Genomic DNA, 12,248 nt, shown 5'->3' with positions numbered 1-12,248 from the left:
AAAAATCCAATGTTTTAGGCAGTGCAGAACTTTAAAAAAAATGAATTGGGGAGGGGGCGGGGGGAATGAAATTCAAACTTCTCTGCATGATTTATGATGCTTTTTACAATTCGACCTCAGCCTGCTTCTCCAGGCTTAATTTATTGTCCCCTCCTCCCCAGCATCTTCATGCTTCATCTAAATCAAACTACAAAGAGTTCCGTGAATATACTCAGCGCTCTCCTCAGGACTTCAGCGATCTTTCTCCAGTGCCTCCTTCTCTCTCCCTTCTCCTCCAGCTTCTCTACCCACTGAGTCTTGAAGGATGTCACCTTTTCTCTGAATCCTTCCTGGATTCCACCTAATAATCAATCTCACCCCTTACTAGGTTCACAGCACCTTACTTATATCATACTTTATTATCCCCTGTCTTAGCTTTGCTGGTTTTTCTGCCAAACTGAACTCCTCCAGGGCGAATATGTCTTATTTATCTTTGTAACCCAGCATTGGGGACAGAGCCTGACCTCGATTTATTTCACCAAATATTTATTGAGTGCTTCCTGTACTGACAAAGCAAATTGGGACAATTTCCATCCTGCGATGCTAAGTAAAAAAAGAAGAAAGGAAAAAAAAAAGAGTTACTCCACGGGTGACCGAAATATGTTTCCACTATTCTCTGAAGCTATCCAGTGCAGTGTACATAGATACAGCTTGTTTCAGAAAAGGATGACCCACAGACTGATTCTACGCAACTCTTTTTTCCTAACTCAGTATATCCCAGATTTGAAAAGCTCCAAAGGAAGCTGCACTTCTGTGTTGCCATTTACTCCTAGTATCTTCTCCTGTTTTGTATACCATCTATTATGCTAGAACTTTGCAAAATTATATTCAGCCTGCAGAACAATCACTTCACCCACCAATAAAACATATGCCCCTTACAAAGGGGGAACAAGTAGTCATCACAGGAGACCATGATAATTTTACGGCAGAGCTAAGAAGAGAGTCAGAAAAAAAAAAACTATCTACTTTTCCATGATTTCCTGACATGAATAGGAAGTTCATGAACTAAGCTACAAACTTTCATTATCTTTGAAAGGATCTTTATTTTAGTGGAGGCTACACTTGCATATTGTGCAAACGTGACCTTTTTTCTGGACTTCCAGAGCTCTCAATCAGCCATGCATCACAAAAGCCAAACTGTGGACATTCAGAGTCACATAAACACTGCACAACTATGAGAACATTTCCATTAATGGGCTTCAAAATGTGTTGAGCAATGGATGTGTTTTGGATACAGAAACTGAAACCAGTATTTGAAAAGTTACTTTACATCAACTCGTTTATGATTCTACATTAATTGGCCTAAAAAAGTTTATTTTGCTTTGTTGTCTGTCTATGCAGAGTAGAATGATACTAGCAACATTTGTTAGAAAATTATTTCACTCTTTAGAAAATCTTCTACATAATAGAACATACATAATTTTCAGCAGAAGGTAGATATAGTGGATAAGAAAGATTAGGTGCAGGACTTTGTACATTCTGCATGGTTTTCCTATTTCAGATTCAAAGGATGGGAGCAATGTCCTCAAGCTGATGGGAGGCCAAGAGTACAGGAGGAGGAGTTGACCCTGAGTGAGGGGCGGACCGCTCTTCCTCCGAGACAGCAGGGGAAGGTCTGGGCTGGGAGCCACAGTAGGTGAATTTGTAGGTGGAAGCACCAGGGGCCCATGTAGGTCAATCCAGATGGTTTCAGTTTTTGGTTTCAAGTAGGCGACAAAACCACCTGCCGATATTGGGGTCGTAGGGCTTGGAAAAGGGCTGGAGGAAAATAGTGGTATGGGGACATCAGAGAAAGAAATAGAAAAAAAAAGACTATTACTGAGGACAGGGGAGAACGCTGGGTTTAAGATGACTCTGGTTCACAGGTTGTGGTTTTTTCCACCTGCAAGTAGAAGCCCCAGGATAGAAGCAGAGAAAAATAATAAACATTTATTGAGCATTTGAGAGCATCTTTATATATTGTAGTAGGTGGGATAATAATGACCTCCCAAAAATGTCCTCATCCTAATTCCTGGGGCCTGAGCCCTGTGAATTTGCTGCATTACTGTATATGGTAAATGGAAATTAAGGTCTCAGAGAGGAGTAAGATTGCTGATCAGCTAACCTTAAAAGAGGGAGATTGTCCTAGATTATCTTGGTGGGCCCAAAGTAATAATAAGGGTTCTTATATGTGAAAGGAGAAAAGCATGAGAAAAGATGAGATAGATGTGATGTGAGCAAGACTTGACCTGCCCCTGCAGACTTTGATGATGGAAGACGATGCCGTGAGTCAAGGTGTGTGTGTGTGTGTGTGTGTGTGTGTGTGTGTGTGTGTGTGTGTTGTGGGGCAGGGGGTGGGGGGAGCGGGTCCTCAAAGCTAGAAAAGGCAAGGAAATGGATTCTACCTTAGAGCCTCCAAAAAGAAATGCAGCCCCTAACACCTTGACTTTAATCCAGTGAGACCGTGTCAGACTTCTGATATACAAAAATGTGAAATAACAAATTTATAAATTTGCAATAGTTATAGTTACAAATTTGTCCTAGCTTGTTACAGCAACAATATAAAACTAAAACACATATAAGTTTTCTTTTAATCCTCACAACAGTATTTTACTAGTTGGGCAATTTTTGGAGTCGATCTGGTTTCAGACTGGATATTGTCAGGGAGGTAGAAACAGATCTTGAGGAGGCAACGTAATCATCTTACAAGACATGTACCTCGAGGGATGCCTTTGTCATATTTTTTTTAGGCAAGGAATAAGGCCCACTACTGATGGCCCCAAGGGTTCAAGAGATTTCGAAGATTTAGAGTTCCCAAAGTCTTCCATCTAGGTGTCCCCGTCCCATTTGAGGGTCCCCTTCTTTCCCTATTGAGGCCCTGGCTTGAGCACATGGGATCTGGCAGGGCTGCCTGTTAACGCTTCTCTGCAGTTGGACTCTCCCCGTCGGGTCCTGAGCCTGATTTGCAGCACCATCGCCTCTGGAGCCTTCAGCAGGAGAGAATCTCTTTTTGTCATGAGAGAAACCTTCTGGGTTGCATATTATTGAATTAGTGGTTTGTTAGGCTGAACCTACCAACTCCACAGCCTTTGTAATTACTATTGGTGCCATACCTCTCAAATGTCAGCAAGTCTGTGACTGTCAGGGTTCTATCCCACTCGGCCCCAGGTGAGATCCTTAATCTGTGACACTGTGATAGTGCATGTGGGGCGATAACTCCACTTCCTTCCTGCACTGGGAACCATTTCCAGCAGCATCTGCTACATCTTAGATTAAAAATAATTTTGCTTCAAAGTCAAAACAAAATACCAAGGAATACAGAAGCCAGAACTCCTAGATGCATGTCAATTTGCTTGTGTTTTATAAACGAAATGATACATTTAGTAACTAAAAGATTCCCTACAGTTTCCAGCAGTCAATGAAGTTAAGGAGGTGGACCCAGTATTGTTATTAGAATGTTATGTGCTACCTTTGCCTTCCTTGTAGTGATTTTTAAAAAAAAAATGCTGATCTCCACTTTGGTGTGCCGTCATTTTTTTCCTCGTTTTTATTGTACTAAAACTTTGTCAGTACTCTTAGGCATACATCAGATGATAAGGAATACAGTAAACCTATATGTAGCATTGCTGCAAGTTTCAAGGTGCCAAGCACAATGACGTCTGCATCCTTTGTCCATCTTTTCCCCTCATCTTCCTGTCCGTAGAAGAGCAGAACGGGCTTCGGACTTACACTTAGAAAACCAGGTTTCTCATCTATTTGCTCTGTATGCCTGCCCAAACCGTTACTCTCCGAGCCTCGCTTTCCCCATGTCTTACACCTGGATGATCAGAAAATACACTCGGCGTCATTCTGCTCTCCTTCCTGCTCATGCTTCTTCCGTCGCACCAGGTGGAGTTTCTGCAGCACGCTGCGCTCTTTCCCTTGCAGGGATTCTGTGCTTACTTTTCCTTTGCCTAAAATACCCTTCCTGCTACTCTCCAAATAGCTGGCTTCTCATTCTTTAGGTCTCAGCTTAAATGTCACTTCACTAAATCCAAGTGAGTCCTTGCTTGTCTGTTCTACCTAGAGTAAATCATGTCATGAATTTCACCATCCCCGAACATTCTTCCCTTTGTAATACATGGAACACTCTGTAATTATTATATATGTATGTGTGTGTGTGTATATATATATATAATTTGTTGTCTGTACACCCAGCTCTAATGAGACCTTAAAATGCAGGGCTAGTTTGGGGCTTGGCACAAATAAGCTCTTAATAAATGTTAAAAAGTGTGAATCTACTTCATTGAGCCTGAGTGTACTAATGATGCAGTATATGTGAAAAACATTTTAACTTTAATGTATTTATAGCTGTACCAGACACTAGATGCAAATAACACTTCATAATATTCTAAACTGTTCTATAGTGAATTAATGATTTGGTGCTACACTCAAAACAGCATAATCTCTACTAACTTTATGGATTTTTATTGTATAACAATGTTTCATATGCTCATGGCCATAATTCCTGCAATATTTCCTTGAAATATGTCAGTTATTTTATCCTTAGCAAATAAATTATGTGCAAAATGTGAGTTGTAAAAGAGTGACATTTTTTGAGAACTCGAAGTGTGTCAATTATTAGACATAAAGTGAGGAATTACCTTCCCCCTTCCCCACCAGCCAAACTGTTCAAATTCCTTTGATGTGGGAGCTCAGTGAAAAAGATGGTGCTGGACTGAAATAAATACGTGCCCAAAATGCCAATCACAGGGGCTTCCTCCAGCTTTGAGCATTGGATATGCATGAGAATGGGAGACTTGCCACTGTCACATGATTTTGATCTATAATCAAAAAAATATGAGGCTTAAAGTTCAGGTATAAATTGACATTTTCTAGCATGCTGAGGGAAGTGACTCATGACCTTTCAAAGCCACAGCAATCACTTAGTGTCCATTTCTTCTTAGCCACCTGGAACATCAAATCAAGAAGCATCTTTGGAAGGCTCAGATTTTGAATTGCAAAGTGATACCCAAATCATCTAGTTATTACACGTAGAGTGGAAGCAAGGGGAAGTTAATCAAGCAGTGCATTTTTAAAAGAGAAATTTGGCTGGCATCTTTTATACCTGCAGTAAAGAAAACTCACATTGAAAACCTTTTCCATAAAGGAAATCCTTTGTGACTACAATCCTTTCAACAAGTTGATGGTAATATGTCCTCGGCTCATCATTGGAAACACATAGAATGGACATGTTGATCTCTGATGCACAGGAAATTTCGAGGCTGAATTGCAAGCCCATCTCCATAAACAGTGTGCTGGCTCACACAGGTACAAGGCTTCATTTTTCCCCAACTACACTGCCCTAGATTATTTCCATAGGACTAGAAGTATCAGGAAATATTTCAAGGACTCAATAATTGGCTTGATGCCTTTGAGTTTCATGGTTTTACAGTGCACGTGGGGTTCAGGAAAGAACACTATTGGCTATCACATTTTGAATACCTGCAATAATATACCAGGTGCTACTGCATGTATTATCTCATTCAGCCCTCTCTCTAATACACTGACAAGACTTTGTGTTTTTTTGTTTTCAATGTTGGTGGCAAGGAAACTGAGACAAATCACCAATGGGCACAAGCTAGTAAGTACCAGAGCATGAATAAAAACCCACCTCAAAAAGGCTCCAAGGCTTCTCTGCACCTTCCACTATACTATCCACTTTTCACTTGAAGTCTATGAAATATCAGTCTACTCTCCCCATCCATGTTAAGTCCAATGCTTGCTACCAGGGCAGGTGTGGCTGCTGGCCTCCAAAGGATGCTCCCTATTTTTTTAGCTACATTCAGCTCCCTAGAGAGTTCCTTCTCGGTTGCTCACAGCAGTGTCTCTTGACATCACCAGCCAAGGTAGCAGCACCTTTAGGAAAAGCCCAATTGAGTCAGCTTCTATCAATGTTGGTTCCCACTGAACACTATAACCTAGCGACTCTTATAGCAGGAACTCCCAGCAGCAGCAGTTGCTCACAGAAGTCTGAGAACTACTTCTGAAGTTCCCTGAAGTTCCCACCTTGCCATCCTTGCCTTCCCTCCTTGCCATGAGACTGTTTAGGGCAAATAGTAGGCAAATCATCAGCATAGTCCTTTATGGGCTTTCCAGTCTCATGTAGCTTTGACTGTCTAATAGGTGATTATAAATACAGCCACACAGCCTCTTGGAGGTAGTTGTTGCAATTTCTTTGCAAATTTCTGCTCAGCCATACATTTGGCTGCCCCCTCAGTCCTGTTTTAATTTGCTTTAGGCCAGAAAGTACTCAGCCTTCTCTTAATCTCCAAAGAGGTCTACTCTCCAAGGAGATGGAATTAGGGAACAACTGTCTTCTGAAAGTATCAGATTCACATTACATAAATATGGAATTCTCAACAAATCTTAGACTTCCTCATCTTGGAGCATGGGAGCTCCTACACAAATCAAGATCCCAGGAGAGCCCGATAAATTGTTTAGTACTTCCAAGTAGATTATTCAAATGTGATACCATTAGAAATCCTGTCTAATGCAGGCACATACTGAACTTTTTTCTTTCTCTTTTGTTTCCTATGACAATTTGATCTCTTCTAACTTGAAAGAAACCCTTTATTTGATTGAACCATCTTTCTGGCTACCAACTGATTTTTCTATTGCCTTTTACTGTTTACTTTCTAGATTAGAGATAAGCCTACTTTAACTTCCCCATTTCCTCATCTTTTTGAAATTTGATTGTTCCCCCCCAAATTCTAATGTTCTTGGATATAAGCAATCCCAACAACAGTTTTAAGTCTTCATTTTCCTTGCTCTCTTTCACGAACTTGCCAAGACAGAAACCATCATTTCTTTCTAATGATGGCTCTCAGCCCCAGCAGACCTTCCAGAAAACGCTGGCACCACCTTACCAGTCACACCAGGGAAGCAAACCCTCCAGCCCTCAGCAAGTCACTACAGGCCAGTAGCTGCTCCCCAGCTAACATTGCATGGAGCAGAGACAAGCCTCCTCCACTGAGCACAGCCCGAAGTGAAGAAGACTTAGAAGAAAAAGAAAAAATATATATTGCTATTGTTTTAAGCCACTGTTTTAACTAAAACACATGGCTTCAATCCAAAAGGGCCTGGCCCTCCTCTGCATCCCTCTGAACTATTCTCCGGTCATTGAACTATGCTGTCTTTAATTAGAAGTTATTTTTTTCATGTGCTTAGAGACTGTATTACCAGCTTGATTATTATCTCCTTGGAGACAGGTATCTTGTACAACATTTGCCACTTAGTACATTGAGTTTCTGAGAAATAAATATTCTATAAATACTTCTTTGTTAATTAAATCAGTGACTATGTGTTCTATAAGATAAAATAACTTCTCAGTGTGCCCGTCCTGCAAACATGAGACTGGGTGCAGAGCTGGTGTATTAAAAGCCTATCCAGACTTTCAGTAGATAAGCACAGTGACATTTAAGATACTAAAATATTTGCATTCTGGAAAATGCACATAGTCACCAATTTCTCAATCCTTAAAAGTGGTTATTTAATGCTACACTGGAACTTGATATCTAAATCCTGGAATTTATCTAAAAATTCAAACCACTCTATAGCCTCGTCATTCAACATATTATTTGATTAATAAATTACAACACAAATGAAGCAGGTTTGAAGTTAATGAGCAACAAACTATCCATTCATATATAATAATCAGCGCTATAGCCAGATTAGTTTGACTCAGGTTTTTTTCTAACTTTTTTATATTTATACTAATTTGTTTTCTTTATCCTAATCAGTTCAGTTTCATCTAAAGATACTTAGAGAGGGATAATTTCTAAAATAGCAGTGTAAGGAGTTCTGCAGACCCCTCTTCAACAAAACAGTCTTAACTGGTAAAAACCAACTATGTAAAATCTCTGCAAACTGTCTAAGAGAGTACTGTGAATGAAGAAACATTTATTCAAAAAAATCAACTAAATCTGGATGAGAATCATAAGAGCCTATGTCACTTGAGTCATGCCTACCCCTTCCTTTGCTCCTCCCCCACCCAATCAGCTTGATGGAAGCTTCACTCCAAAGAGGGATCCCTCCCCACAAAGCTACCAGTCAGGTGCTATAGTATCTTCCTGGGGTGAGAGAACACCAACATTGCTCATCCTCCTCTAGAGTCCTGTTGTGGAGGCTAATTTCTAGGCAAGGATAGTCAAGAGGTCAGGGGCTTCCTTCCTCTATCCAGCCCCATTCATAGCCCTTCTGGTTCTATCTAGGGTAAAGAAGTCAGACAATAGTGGGACCAATTACCCTCAACACATTTTGATCATAGAGAGTATATTCTACACTGGGAGACAAGCTAAGAAGATCAGAGGCCCCTGCCCAGTGTCCTGCTCATTAGAGCAGGAACAGTGCTCTAAAGAGGTGGGTCATTGCCCCTGCTCCCAGGTACAAAGCAGAGGATCTGAGATTTTGTCTAGAACGAGAAGCAAGATGAAAGAATGTAAGATGTCAAAGTGAATTTATTTGAAATAAAATGTGAGGAAATTCAATCATGAGGGCATTCTAAAAAATGCTCAAGATTTTGGCTGTAAGCAATTAAGAGGAGGTTGGTTGCTCTGTGAGAGCAAGAAGAAAAACCTATAGGTCAGCTAGGTTTCCAGAGAGAATCTGGTAGAGATAACTGGCAAGATGAGCCTTTCTGGAATTAGAAGAAAACCTCAAAGATTAGCTCTATAAAGTGACTTAAATTTAATTGAACCCAACTGTGGAATAATGTATGTACAAGGACACACATTGAAAACAATAAAGTAATTAGTCAGCAATTAGTGGAACCTAACAGCTGGGTGTGATACCAACAAACAGTTTAACAGAGAAATCAGGGAAATAGTCAAAGAGCCCTGCTGAGACCAGTCTTCCCAGGGTGACTGTGCCCAAGCTCAAGGCCACGCCTTTCCATGAATGATGTCAGAGGCTTCAAACTCCATAAGAAATAGATTTCACTAAAATACTGCAGCCCAATTATTAAGCAAATAAACAAGAAATGGCAGCGACAAGCCTGAAAAAGAGAAACCAGCATCTGGAGTAGCTGCAATATATAATCAAAAATATTTGCTTTTCAACAAAAATATTCTGAAATATGAAAAAAAGCAGAATGTCATGACACATACATGGGGGGAGGAGAGAGAAGAGGCAATAGAAACTTCCTTTAAGAGGATGTAGATGTCAGACTTAAGAGACTTCACAGAAGCCATTATACTATGTTGAAAGAACTAAAGGAAAACATGGTTTAAAAATTAAAGACAGATGTGATGACAATGTCTCATCAGAGAATAATAATAGATGGAAATTATAAAAATAAACCAAACGGAAATTCCACAGTTGCAAATACAGTAACAAAAAACATCCACTGAAGGGACTCAACAGTAGATTTGAATTGGTAGAAGGAAAGTAGCAATGACTATGAAGGTAGGTTGATACAGATTATACAATCCAAATAAAAGACAAAAGAATAAAGAAAAATGAACAGTGCTTCAGAGAAATGTGACATATCATTAAGAGCACCAATGCATGCATAATGGGACTACTAGAATGAAAAAAGAAAGAAAAGATAGACAAAAATTATTCAATAAGATAATAGCTAGAGGGATTTTCAAGATGGCAGCAGAGCTGGTGGAAGCTACACTCACCTCCTCATGACACCAATTGATTTACAGCTAAATTATAGAGTAAGCAACTTGAAAGGCCAACTGAAGGACAGCTGAACGGGAGTATTGTATCCAAGGGTTTATAGAAGAAGCTACATAGAGACTGGTAAAAAGGACTGAGATATGGAGAAGGCTGACTCCTGCACCCATGAGTGGTGGCTGTGAAGCCAGAGGGATATCTCAGCTGCAAAAGTCCTTCCTGAAGAGCACGGGGTCTCAACCCTATATCAGGACCCCCAACCCAGAGCACCAGGACTGGGAAGTGGAGCCTGCATAGCATCTGTCAGTGAAAATCAGCAGGGACTTTGTTTTCTGGGAAGAGGAAACATGCTAGAATCCCAGGTGCACTCCTAGGGCCAACCCACAGGAGGTTACTCTTGGGCACTCACCCATGGCTTGGTAGAAGGAAAGTGACTCAGCATATGAGAGTCATAAAGAGAAGATCTGGGTGGTGTGGCCCCGAAGAAAGATCTGGAGAATCAGCTACTGAGGTCCTGGTCCTAAGTTAATATCCTGCACAACCATCAGGTGCCATCTTCCTAGGTTTAAATACTCCTGTTCTTACAGCATCAGCCTTGGCAGTGCACTAACCTGATCCTCCAAATACTGGTGATACCACCCTGCAAAGCTTCAGTCCAGCAGAAAGGACTATTGAATACACCAAACAGGGACCTAAGGTGCAGTCTTTCTCTGGAGAAACTATAGGCAGACACTCAGACAGACATTGAACTGTGAGGCTGTAAAAGGCAGGCCAGTCATCTTCCTCACTTCTACCCCCATGTGCCAGGTTGGCCAGCATCACCTGCAGTGAGAGACTATTTTGTTCTATCTTCCCAAGTACTGGTGGTTCCACTCTGCTGAGCTCAGTTCCTAGGGGGAAGAAAGAACTGCTACGAGTTGGGATCTGCATGCATCTTTCCCTTAGAGGCTCTAGTTTGGGGCTCAGGTGGACACAATTACACAGCTAAGGAGAAGCATAGGGCTCCTTCACCTCTGGCAGACTTGTGCCACCCCCAGTGGAAGACTGTCTTGATCTGTTTTCCCAAGTCCCAATAGCCCTGCCATGCTGAGCTTGCCTTTGCAGTGAGAGCAGCTGCAGCATCCGACCTGAACTGATGATGCATTCTTCCTCAGGGAGGGAGAGTTGGGGATGCTAGTAGAAACTGAGTGGTATGGCTCTGGAGTTGGGGCTACATTCCTTCCACTGAGTCCTGGCAATGCTGCTCCTAATTAGGGGACACACTGACCCTGTCTTCCCAACCTGGTGGCTCTACCCTACCAAGCTTGTGCCATGTGAAAGGAGCAGTAGGGTGCAGCAAGCTTGGGCCCACCCTAAAGCCTTTCTTTGAAAAGCTCTGGAGGAAGTCCATGCAACTTCAGGAAGTGGTGGAGTAGCCTACAGGTGTACATGGACCTCAGAGAGCCTTGGACATTTTACTGACCTGCCCCCAGTTCAGACCTGCAGGAAGCCAACCCTTGTCCACAGCTTGGTCCCTCCCATGCACACTCAGGCCCAGTAGACAAGCTACAATCAGTGAAGAGCATGTTAGCTCCAGACAAGTAGCCAAGCCCAGTTACATACAGTGTCCGACACTGTCCTACACAGGAACACAAACCAAAAATAATAATAATTAAAGGAGTTTATTACCAGGAATTTATTAATAATAATATTTAAAGGAGTTTATGGTATTGCAAAAAAAAGTTAAAGGACATTCATAAAGAAGAAATAGAAAGAGAAGAACGTAGGTATACAGAACAAAATGGCAATAAATAAATATCTATCAATAGTAACTTTAAATGTGAACATATTAAATATGCCAATCAAAAGACTTGCTGAATGGATGGACAAGAAAGCATGACCCATACATATGCTGCCACAAGAAACCCACCTCACAACAAAAGGTACACATAGACTGAAGTAGAAAGAGTGGAAAAAGATATTTCATTCAAACAGAAATATTAATAGATATTAATATTTCTGGGGTAACAATACTTACATCTGACAAAACACACTTTAAAACAAAAGCAATAGTAAGATCCAAAGGAGGACACTACATAATGCTAAAGTGAGCAATCCACAAGAGGATATGACCCTAGTAAACATTTACACAGCCAACATAGGAGCACCTAAATATGTAAAGCGAGTATGGATGGACATAGAGGGAGAGATCAACAGTAATGAAGTTATAGTAGGACATTTTAAAATTCCATTGGCATCAATGGTAGACCTGCCAGACAAAAAATCAAAAAGTGAACAGCTGTCTTAAATGACAATTGGACCAGATGTATTTAATTGATATCTTCAGAACATTTCACTCCAAAGCAGCAGAATATACATTCTTTTCAAGTGCACATGGAACATTTTCTAAGATAGACCACATGTTAGGGTACAAAACAAGCCTGAGTACATATAAGACTACTGAAATCATGTCAATCATCTTCTCTGACCATAGTGGTATGAAACTAGAAATCAATTACAAGAAAAAAAAGGAACCCCCCCCAAAAAACATGGAGGTTAAATAACATATTAATAAAGAATGAATGGGT

The sequence above is a fragment of the Artibeus jamaicensis genome, unplaced genomic scaffold (assembly GCF_021234435.1).
Source record: "Artibeus jamaicensis isolate MK-2021 breed Jamaican fruit bat unplaced genomic scaffold, CSHL_Jam_final scaffold_1964, whole genome shotgun sequence".
Taxonomy (NCBI): domain Eukaryota; kingdom Metazoa; phylum Chordata; class Mammalia; order Chiroptera; family Phyllostomidae; genus Artibeus; species Artibeus jamaicensis.
Note: the sequence above shows the minus strand (reverse complement) of the source record.